Source organism: Barbus barbus (assembly GCF_936440315.1).
Source record: "Barbus barbus genome assembly, chromosome: 8".
Taxonomy (NCBI): Eukaryota; Metazoa; Chordata; class Actinopteri; order Cypriniformes; family Cyprinidae; genus Barbus; species Barbus barbus.
Genome location: NC_136736.1, coordinates 25,335,603 through 25,348,085, shown reverse-complemented (window position 1 = coordinate 25,348,085; position 12,483 = coordinate 25,335,603).

The following is a 12,483-nucleotide window of genomic DNA, read 5'->3' as shown; positions in this document are numbered from 1 at the left end:
CCGGGTTGGTCTACAAATTGGCATGACTGAACAGCTCTGTTTAGTATGTATTATTAAGATGTAATATTAAAGCTGAAGTGTGTAATTATGTAATTAAACTGAGATCCAAGCATAACATAAAAATATACCTTAGTACAATAGTACAAAACTTGGAGAATTCTGTGGTACTTGCTTCGTTGACACACACACAAATGTGGACAGGATTTGAACAGGCAAAATGGTCTTTAATAATTGTTGCACTGTACTGTTCAGGGTCAAACATTGCCATAGGAAATTAATGGAAAATGTAAAAAAATAAAATAAATAATAATGATAATAATAAAATAAAAGGAGGAGGATAAACTTGAAAAAAAGTGCAAAATAGACACCCACTCGCACACATTTACAGTACAGAAATCAACTGGTGAGACTGTAATAGAGCAAATTCTAAGAATTTGTATATATACAAAATTCAAAACCTAATAAAATAAGTAATTATGCATGGAATCACTGTTCTCAGTAACTAGGGAATACACGGTCTTGGGTATAGGGATAGACAGGCATCTAGTGTTACGCACTGACTTTGTTTTATGAACACAAGATGGCACTAATTCATTCAATGGATTTTAAATACATTAGCTCTATATTTTTAGCTTATACTGTATACTGAATTAATTCAAAAATAGTAGGAAATGATTTTTTTAATCATTTCGTATATCCATCATTTAGATGTAAATATTGTTTTAAGAAAAAAGAAATCCCTTCAGAATACTAATTATTGAAGAAAAAAGCATTACTGAAATAAAATATATATGTTCATTCCAAATGTAAAATTATTATATACTCTTGGTCTGTTTTGACTGTGAACAATACAAGTGTGGCCCCTAAACGAATGATGGGATCAGCATATAATGTCTACAATATGTATATAATTACCACTTGTACTGTAGTGTAACATCTTCAGGCCAGTCTCATAAACTGATTATCTGAATTATATTTACCAGCTTAACTGGCTAAATTACCTAATATTGACAGTTTTCACATCCCAAATAAAACACTTCCCCTGTTTTCTCCCTCACTCTCTCTCTCACACACACACACACTGAAGGCCAAGAGTTATAAAAATCAATGAGAGGGCATCACTTCCAAATCTGGATTCAATTTAGTGTTAAATCAACACTAATTAATCATTAATTAATTTAAGTGCTTAGCCGGAAAAAACTACTTTCATGATCCATGAAGTCTCTGGGGAGAATATTTCTCCTCCCCTTCACTTAAAATGTGGCACATTAAAGCACTCCATTGGTCTACTTGATGTTTTCCCTGATGAAAGACCTAGATGTGTACAAATAATGCTTGGTTTGATACCAAAAAACGGCCCGAGTCAGTATGAGTTAGCTGTATTTGATTGATTAATTTCACCCAGATAATTTTAGCACACAACATAAGATAGATAGATTGCTAATTGTTTAAAATGAATGCGTGCTCCTTGTAAAAGGCATCGGCAGCCCGTGCCTTTGGAGACTAATGCTAATGGCAGCCGAATATGATGCAGTCAGTAGCGTTCGCTGAGCTGAGGGACCCCATAACACAGTCTTAGTGTGGATATGCTTCAATGATAACCAAAGAGACAGGCTGCTCTAGTGCTGCCATTGTGATGACATGTTTAATAGGCAGTCCTAATGACACACACACATCATGAGACCTGTTGGGAAGGCAAGAAGTCACCGTAGTGACAAAATGCCTGAAAAACTAGAATGATTCAAGACTGTTATTTGCATCTATTCCCTGTAGCTGTCACGTCTGAGCCCAGTTTTCCACATGATCGAATGGAATTGCATATAGAAGAGAAACAATGGGAGATTACTTTCTCAGATCTAAGAAAACAACATGACCTCACTGGGCGGAACTCAAGCCTTATGTGCCATTATAAATTGTATCCGTGAGAATGTATAGCCACCCACCTGCATGCCAAGAAACAAACACAGACCTCCTCCGAGCCAGTCATTATAATAAATGCTGATATGAAGGGAAATTGAGTTGGACTGGTGCAAGGAAGCAGAAAAGAAAGAGTAAGTAGTGGCGTTTCAGTCATGACCTCCTTTAAACTTGGCATTACGCTAGGCTCTACTGCTTGAAATACAGGAGTGTGTGAATATGGTTTGCAGTCCTACAGTGTGATTTATAGAATGCGCGATTTTAATCATATTTTTGAAAGCGTGACTTTATGAACACTGAAGTAAATGGACATTTAATAGTAGATACATTGGATTATCTTTATGTAAATGCAACAATATTTCAAATGCATCCACTTAAGTGGCAAAGAAATAATGTGAATGTTTGCTTCTACTTGTGTCGATTGCTGGCCCTTAAGGGGTTGTCGTCCACCTGTATCATCTACATACTGTATATGGAGAGACGGTTACCATTTCAAATGAGCCCAAAGACACTAACTTCTTGTCACACAAATAAAAAATAAGTCAATAACAATTTCAGTAATTGATACAAAGCTGAAATAAAATCTAAATTAGATGGAAAGCTTAAGCTTAAAAATGTTACAAATTAGATTAAATATTTGAAAAACAAAAACTAATAAAAATGACAAAAGCACATAAAATTATAAAAATGTAACATCATTTCAAAGGAAAATTTGAAATGATGTACTGGCAGCTATTTAGATAAGCTCAATTTGAAGCAATACAATTACTTAAACTGAAATAATAAAAAAAATAAAAGCGAAATATACATTTTTGGAAGAAAAAACATAAAAACTATAAGAATATAAGAATTATGAAAAAATCTCCTATCAGCTCCCTAATAAAACCCCTTGGAGGTTGGCAATATGACCGAAATTTTGTACCACAAAATGGGTAATTTTCTATCAAGGCAATGATTCATATCACAATATAGTAATCTAATCTAAAGTAACTGCTTTGAAATGATGTGTATTGTGAAAAGCACTATACAATAAACCTACACATAATAGTGTTGAATGTACAGTATTCACTCAGCTAAACAGTGACATTTAGATCTACCAGGTCATGTAATAAAGGCCAGATATCACTGAAGGCATCCGAGATGGTATCATTTTGAGCACCCAGAAAATAAGGCTTTATCCTTTGCTGTCAGGAATGCTTATATGGATGCTGGTTCAGATCTGGTATGCATTATATCCCAATCCTATTCTCCTTCCCTTGCAAATCAATTTTGCTGTCTCTCTACACTATCCGATAAAGGCAAAAAACTCATAAATAACATTTAAAAAAAAAGAAAGATGTCTTTTATGAGCTTCCCCGGAGGGCTTGAAAGCTGAATAGAAACGTAGCCTTATATGCTATTCACTACTGTATTAAATCCGCTGTAAATCCACAAGGCAGACATTAGCATCTAACAGCTTGTGAAAAGCAGAGTTGTTTGTCATTCATGCATGAAATGAATTTCACACAGGTTCAAACCTTTGCTAAATTTGCAGATGTGCATAATTGAGAATTTAACATGCTAATTGACGCCTACTATCATTCATGAGTTCATTTCAGAGACACGTTTCTCTGCAGATGGGAAAGTTTGTTACCTACTGACTAAGACTGATCGATCTTCACTGCCACTGCCTTCATCCGCTGTCTGATTCAATAGGAGCAAGTACAAGAAGTTCTGCAAGAACATTGATTCTGACCCCGAAAGGAAGAAAAAGGCTCATGTCTTGGTCTGTTTTCCTACACACGCTGATGGATGCCACATGAGCCACCCAAAACCACTGTATTCATTTATTGTATCTAACATTTGTGCTTGGAGTGCATGCAGCACATTTGGATTTTGTAGGATTTTCAGAAGATTATATTCAAACATGTATGCATAGGAATCAATGTTATACAATTTGCATATATTGAGACAACCAAAATGTTCCCTTTTTTTTTTTTTTTTTTTAATGTTTCATTGGCTGATACTGCAGTTGCCTTGTACTTGTACTGACAACTAGTGGTGTGATGCAATCTCACAAACAAAAATATTCTCATTAACCAATGGCATTGTAGCAGGGAATTTCCAGCCCAAAGGAAAGAAAACTAGCTTATTTTTCCAGTCACAGTGCCTTAAAATAAATATTTTTATATTATTATTATTATTATTTTACATGTATTTAAATTACTTTAGACTATGTTGTATGCACATTTTTTCACTATGTATTTTATAGCCTACGTAAATTACAGAATATATAGCAAGGGAGGCAGTGTCTCCTCAAAAAATAGTTTGAGAATATAATCGATATTACAAAAATACAAAATAAAAGAACGCAAATATTACTAAATGTGACATTAAAAGTATAAAGTCACTCGTTTTTATAAAGTAACACTGTCCAAAAGCAACACCCGCAAGGTAAAGTTACAACGGAAACCTGCCTCCATTCATCCCATTGACTTTAAACAGACTTTATTTATTCTTTGTCTGATAGTGTAAGTAATGTTTATTTAAACAATAAAATCTGACTGAGACATGAATTTACATTTGATAAAAAAAAAAAAGCCTTCTCATTTCAGAACACCGCCGCACACGATATATTACACAATATGGGCAACGAACTAGGGAGACTAACATTATTTGGGAAATGTAAACGTCCCCTATAATAGCTTTCTACGTGTACGTTTTGATAGTTTGTTTTTCAACAGACATACCGAGACACTAAAAAATGACTCTTCTTAGTTCAATGAGTTTTGATGACTTGAGATCCGCTGGAACCGATGGTTCTGATTCTTGAACGAATCGTTTAGTGCAGTTTTGCGTTTTGGACGTTGCCATCTTTGATAGTCACTGTCGCTATGGTAACAAGTCAACAAAATAAGAATACGGCCTTGATGAGTTGTAGGTTTTATTGGCCAGCTCTGGCTATTGATTCATACTTGAACGTTCTGCTACTTTTGTTGATGTCATGAACTTGAACAGCAGTATTGTAGTCTCTTTGGATGGTGTGTTTGACTAGGACGAACAAGATCTGTTCATAAAAGGTAAAATCTCTACATATTAATACAGTGAAAATTATCGACTTGCTCGCCATGAATGGTAAGTGACAAGACAGCAATAAAAGGTTAGCTAATTTTGAATTTACAGAAAATCTGAATGTGTCGCATATGAATACATTAAAATCTGCATCAACTTGTGTTAATGTGCAGCATGAATCTTATATATGGAAGATGTCACTGCATTTCTTAACTTGTTCTTTGCATGATTCTTTCCAACAACATGTCATGGTTTGAGCTGTCACAAAAATCACTATATACCAGAACATATTCTTCTCTGTTTCTGTCTTTGCATGACTCTTTCCATCTACATGCCTCTGTTTGATCCACTATAATGAGCAATACATCAACAAACTGTATTAGCATGTTAAAGTGTAGCATGAATCTTATAGTCTAGAAAATCATTTTTTTGTGTGTGTTTTTTACTTGTTCTGTCTACATGTCATGGTTTGAGCTGTAACAATGGCAAACTTGGTGGAAAATGTCATATGACAGGAATAAAACGTAAGTTATCTCATAGTTTTATATGAATACATAAAGAACTGTATGAACTTGTGTTAAATTCTAGCATGAATGTTTAATTCTGAAAAAGCACTGATATACCTGAACGTATTCTTCTGTTTCTGTCTTTGCATGACTCTTTCCATCTACATGCCTCTATTTGATCCACAATAATGGTAACATAATAAGAAAGTTCAATAAAAGGCAAGTCAAATCTGAATGTTTTGTATAGGAATACATCAACAAACTGTATAGCACGTGTTAAAGTGTAGCATGAATCTTATACTGTCTAGAAAATCACTGTTTTTCTGAACATGTTCTTCTCTTTTCCTTTCTTTGCATTACTTTTTTACATATCATGGTTTGAGCTGCCACAATGGGCAATATGGTAAGAAAGATCACGTGACAACATTAAAAAAAACTATATTAACTTTTCATTCTAGAAAATCACGGTATTTTGTTCCTGTTTCTTTCTTTGTATGACTATTTCCAACAACGTTTCATGATTTGGGCTATCACAATGGCAAATATACATTGGAAAAACTGCAGCTTGATTTTTTTTTCTGAAAAATCACTGTATTTCTGTACATGTTTCTTTGTTTGAATGATTCTTTACATCAACATGTCATGGTTTGAGCCATCACAATGACAGACTTATGACAGCAATAACTTGTAAGTCAAATCTCAAAGTTTTATATGAATAAATAACAATGTATTAATTGATGTTAAATGGCAGGATGAACCTTTAATTCTCGAAAATTTCTGAACATGTTCTTCTCTGATTCTTTTTTGCATTACTCTTTGTATCTACATACAGGGGCGGACTGGTCATCTGGCAGACCGGGCATTTTCCTGCTGGGCCGACGTACTTTTTGGGCTGGGCCTATACATCTTCTCATACCATATTTGTCTGATCGGCCCATAAAACTCTTAGCAGCCTATAGTTTTTCTGCCTAAATAGTTGACGGTGCTGTGGTCTTTGCGGCTGTTTAATGTATTTGTCAAAAAAAGTCGGCTTAGGATTTTTTCCCCCAGACAGACCGGCCCATGAGACATTTAATCAGCAGCCCATTGGTTATTTTCTTAATTGACATTGGGCTGACCCAATCACATCTTTAAACAACTCCTCTTTTGGGCTCTCTCTCTCTCTCTCGCTCTCTCTCTCACACACACACACACACACACACAGTGATGTATTGTAACGAAGTAATAATACTTCGTTACAGTACTTAAGTATTTTTTGGGAGTATCTGTAGCCTACTTGAGTTTTTATATTTCAGCCAACTTTTACTTTTACTTCACTACATTTCCCCGAAGAATATTCGTTACTTTCAACAAAATAGTCAGAAGAACACAGACTGCAGGAAAGCAGGTTTGAGAATCAGTGGTCTGGCGTTTGCAAGTTAGAACAGCTTTGCTCATCTGCAAACTGTGCAAACAAGTGCGCGGATGATTCATTTTCTACTCAAAGTCGAGTCTGGTGTGTGATATACAGTATATCTTCTACAATTATAGGGTAAGTGTTGTTGTAATGATGTGTGATCTGACATTATCAAGTAGGCTATATCATCAAATCACACACAGTGTGCACGCACGTTGATTTATTAATGTATTAAAAAATTCCAGGCGTTCTAAGTTGTAGACGGCAAAAATGCTTCTGTTGCTTTTTATATTTATATAATATAGTTAACTTCTATATCTATATCACACAAAGAGTACCGTTTTTCTGCAGATTTCAGCATGAACACATTTAATAATCATTTCATATAAGTTCAGTAAAGCAATAAGTGTAAAGCAATAAGTGACTTACATTTTAGACTTATTGCTTGTTTTTGCTCAATTTTGCCAAATAAAATAATTCCAAACAAAGATCACAGCACTGTTTTGCGTCTCTGAGCAATGGACGTTGTACTTATTGAATGAATCCGCTTTTTGAACGAATCGGTTGAATAAATGATTCAGTGATTCACTCATTAACACAGTCAAATGCTCTGTTCCTGAATGAATCAGTCGTTTGAATGAATCGGTTGAATCTCAATGACTCACTCATTAATGGTCACTTTCTGTCACCAAAGTCTTTGCTGTCACCTACTAGCGGTTTTAATTTCACATTTTGACTATTTCTTTCATGTTTTAAATTATTTCAAATATCAGTATTCAATGTTTTATGTTAAAAACACAACATTAGGCCTATTAATGCATCTGTAACTGCAGTTTAAATGCATCCATGTCCCCTCTGAGATATATTAAACTGTGTAAATAAATACATCTTTATGCTATTTCAGATGCAGATTCCAGAAATGTTTTCTTATGTTGGAATGAAAGACACTAAGAACCGGATGAAGTGCTTCTTATTCTTACCCAAAAATACAAAATGGAAGAAAGAGTTAAAACTGAACACAATCATGCTACTAAAGCTGTATGAATATATATATATATATATATATATATATATATATATATATATATATATATATATATATATATATATATATATATATATATACATTTATTTGCTTCTTTTCCATTTTGCATTTACTTGTACTTTTAATTTCAATACTTAAGTACGTTTAAGATTTTTAAAAATACTTTTCGTACTTAAGTACAATAAATATCATATACTTTAAGACTTTTACTCAAGTAATATTCTAAAGGAAGACTTCAATTTCTTCCAGAGTAATTTTTTGGTAAGATACCTGTACTTTTACTTGAGTATGGCTTTCGGGTACTTTATACACCGCTGCGCACACACACACACACAAACACACAGGATGCCTTATTATAGTAGTAGTAGTAGTAGTAGTAGTAGTAGTAGTAGCCCTTTATTGTCACTAGTCACAAGTACCAGCGAAATTAGCCATCAACCTGTCCATACATATACAAACATACATACAATATGACAAGGGGGTAGACAGGACAGGAAGACAGGGAATTTTGGAAGATAATACAGCATAAACATGAGGAAGGGAGAGGAGAAAAAATATATAACCCCCAGACTATGCTCCTGCGGGAGTACAGTGTGAGAACAGGAAAAAAACACCTCAGCAACAGAAGCACATAATCATAACATAGATACTTGACTAGCAACGGGGGGAGAGTTGATCCAGCTCTGGCAAGCAGCCATCCGGTCCTGCAGCCCAAGGCGCCGGTCACAGACCCGCTTGTCAGGTGGCGGTGCGAAGCGGCGAAGGTGTTGGATTAGGGTTGGGAGGTGAAATGCATATCAGTATATGAGTGGAGTTCGTGTGTTCGTTGGCCTGGTGAGTCGTCACGCTGGAATTCAAAAACAAGTTGCCTCAGTCCGCAGATTGTAATAGCGACACAGCAGGTTGCCACGGAAACAGCCTTGGTCAGGACCCCGACAGAGTCAACAACATCAGGTGTCTGGAAGGGGGGAGGAACGCAAGAGAGCGTCTTCACTGCAGTGCTCTTCCGGGGTTGTTTACACCAGCAGTGACCTTGCCGAGCCAGCTGGTTTAGGGGAGCCGAAAGAAAATAAGATTGCGATTGTTTGGTCTTGGATCGAGTAGCCGCATTCCAATTTCACGGCTACTCTCTTAGTCCTTTCTAAGCACATAAATAATTAGTCATGGATTATGCTTGTAAATGTTCATCCAAGGAGTTAACAAATTTGACTAAGTACGTTTACAGTTTATTTAATGCTATACTATGGGAAACAGTGATCGTCTGATCAACAATTTATCATGTCTCTTCCCTTTCTCCCTCAAACACACAGGCACATACACAGGATGTCATAACTATATAGGCCTATAGTTTTAGGATTCATCAGTGTGGATTATAGTTTTATTATATGAATAAATTACACTTTTTAGAAGTTTTTAATGTGTCAACTCTCACTCTTTCCTACCTATTATTATATGGCTTTAGTGCTTTTATGGAATAGGAGCTGGTATACATATTCAAGAGTGTGCAAAGATGGGTAGTATTTTGATCATATGTAGTGGGCCGGTCTGGGCCAAAATGCCAGGGCCGATTTTTTTGTCCCAGTCCAGCCCTGTCTACATGCAATGGTTTGAGCCATCACAGTGGTGAATATGGTAAGATAGATCACATGACAGCAATAAAAGTTAAATAAAATGTCAATGTTTTTATATGAATGCATCCACAAACTGTATTAACATGCAAAATCACTGTACTGCATTTCTGAATATGTTCTTCTTTCTTTGCATGATTATTTCCAACTAGATGCCATGGTTTGAGTCGTCACAATGGCAAACATGTAATCCATCAAACTGTAATACAAACACTTGATTTTTTGTTAAAGTGCAGCATTTTTATTTTATTTTTTTATTCTGGAAAATCACTGTATTTCTTAACATATTCTTTGCTGTTTCTTTCTTTGCATGAATCGTTCCATCTACATATCATGGTTTGATTCCTCACAATGGCAGACTTATGACAGCAATAAAAAGTCAAATCTCAAAGTTTTATATGAATACATAAAAAATCTGTATTAACTGATGGTAAAATTCTAGCATGAAAATCATTGTATTTCTGACAGGGGTGTGACATATCATACCGTCCACGATAATACCGGTATAAATTTTTACATGATGATTAAAATCGCGAAATGGCCTTAATTAAATACACTGCAGAACGTTATGTTTTCTAATACACGCATGAATTGCATTCAAATTTGTGAGAAGTAACTATAACTAATTACTTTTTTTAAAGTTACTTGCCCAACACTGGTCACTACTATTGCACTATAATGCTGCTTCTGCCACTTTATGACAATAGATTTACACTTCAGATTAGGTAGTCTGTCATCAGTGACAGTAGCTCATTGGAAAAGGATGGAAAAAGGCCCTTCATTGTGTTTACACTAATAAATGCTTCTGCCTGCCAGCTGCAATCACCATTTAAACGGTGTTCCCTATTTTTTTGTATATCGTCAAAAATATAATTATCGCAAATATTCTATATAATTTTGAGGCTATATCGCCCACCCCTAATTTATGAACATATTCTTCTCTGTTTCTTTGCATATCACTGTTTGAGTGTCACAATAGCAAACATTGTAATACCTCTACATCTTCATGCCTCTGTTTGATCTGCCATAAAGGTAAACATAAGAAATATCATGCGACAGCAATAAAAGGCAAGTCCAGTGTCAATGTTTTGTATATAAATACATCAAAAAAACTGTTAACTCAATCAATCTTATGTATAATCTAGAAAACCGCTGTATTTCTAAATTTTCCAAACATGCTCTTATCTTTTCCTTTCATTGCATAATGTGAGATATACAGTAAATATAAATAACACTGTCACAGCATGTGGTACACTGGCATAGCTATCCATAAAATCCTATCTATAAGCAAGTTGTTGCCTAAAAATGCATTGTGTTCTATCACATCCTCAATTCCTTAATCTTCATACAAAAACAAATTCAAATCCTCATTGATATTTTCTGATCTCAGTCAAGACATTATTAACAGTCTACATACTTTTATCTTATTATCTTATTTGCTTCACTCTTCTCTCTGCATTCACTCACGTTTAGGCTAGTAGGTGAAAAACAGTATGTGAGCAGTATGTCTGTATTCAGTATTCATAAACAGTAGGCAAAAAGAACCCAGATGACCTACTGCTTCCGCCAAAATTATTTTATCCCATTTTATCCTGGCTTTTACTGACCCATGAGGCCACGGGAGAGGATTTATGAATAGCAATTGACCAACACAACCGAGGCTGGAATAGGTAACATGATAATTACAGTACAACATAGCGGATGTAGTACGTCTGGATTTCATTCATGCAACACACATTCATACTGTATAAAATGTACTATTTAATGGTTGTAAAGTAATTACTTATTCAAAATAAATACCTACTCAGAGAGTATGCCATATTAAGCACAGAGTCTCCCGCACTTAATCTTTCAGCAGACCTTAGGTTGCCAGGTATCCATTCCAAGGATCAATACAATAAAAATAATTAATTTTTCTTTGTCTACAAATAAACTTTTTGGTGGTCGCAGTACATTTGGACAGAAGCCCAAATAAACGAAACCCACAGCTCTGTAATTTTTCCCACAACAGCATTTTCAAAACAACCCAGTTATTCAGGAAAACCACAACTCTGCATAGTAGAAAGTGCTATTCTCTGTCAGTCATGGATAATTTATTGTCCAAGGGGGTCGCCAAGATAAAGAGAGAAGCATTCGACTAGTAAACATGATTTTAAAATGGTGGATTTAAAGAGGTGACCCGCTTCATGTAAAATAAAACAATCATCATTTAAACAATTTACATTTAATTTTTTTCAAAAGTAGGCTATTATTTATTTCTGTATATTTCCAACTGTTTTAATTTACTCTGTGCACTCTTAAACATTCATATTTATAAATCCCATATTTAGACAAATTCATTCATTTTTAATTAAGTTTATTGATTAAGCCTAATAAAAAGTGAATTCACAGTCACTGAATTTATCTGTGCATAGCACAGCATTACATACAAATGGAAAACACTTCTTCTCTTTTCTCTCCCTTTGTCTTAATTGAAAGGGTTTTCTAGTTTTTTGTGTGTTTTGCTACCTTATATGAACCAAATATGTCTGCATTAATTTGAGTGTCATGTGTTTGCTATGAGACAACAATGAAGACAGCTTGCATATTTTCATTAGCTGCATTCACATACCAGCAGGATGAAAAGTGTGCCAATGATAGCTGCTCTGGAACGCAGCCTTTTTATTTTTGAGGTAAGAGAAACAATAAACCAAAGGACAGTTACGGAGGATATTGGAAATCCACTTAGAATCAAGCTAAATAAATCAAATACCAGAGAGGTTTTGCCAGTTACGATTATTTTGAGTAATTCTAGCTCTAATTGAATTTGAATAGGAAGACTGCAAGAGGCTTCACTGCAGAATGAGTTAATTAGTTTTGAGTTGCCAGTAAAACAGAGGAAATGCAAACCCAAAACACACCTTGTTTATTGTCTTGGCTCATCGTCTGTGAAACATTAGC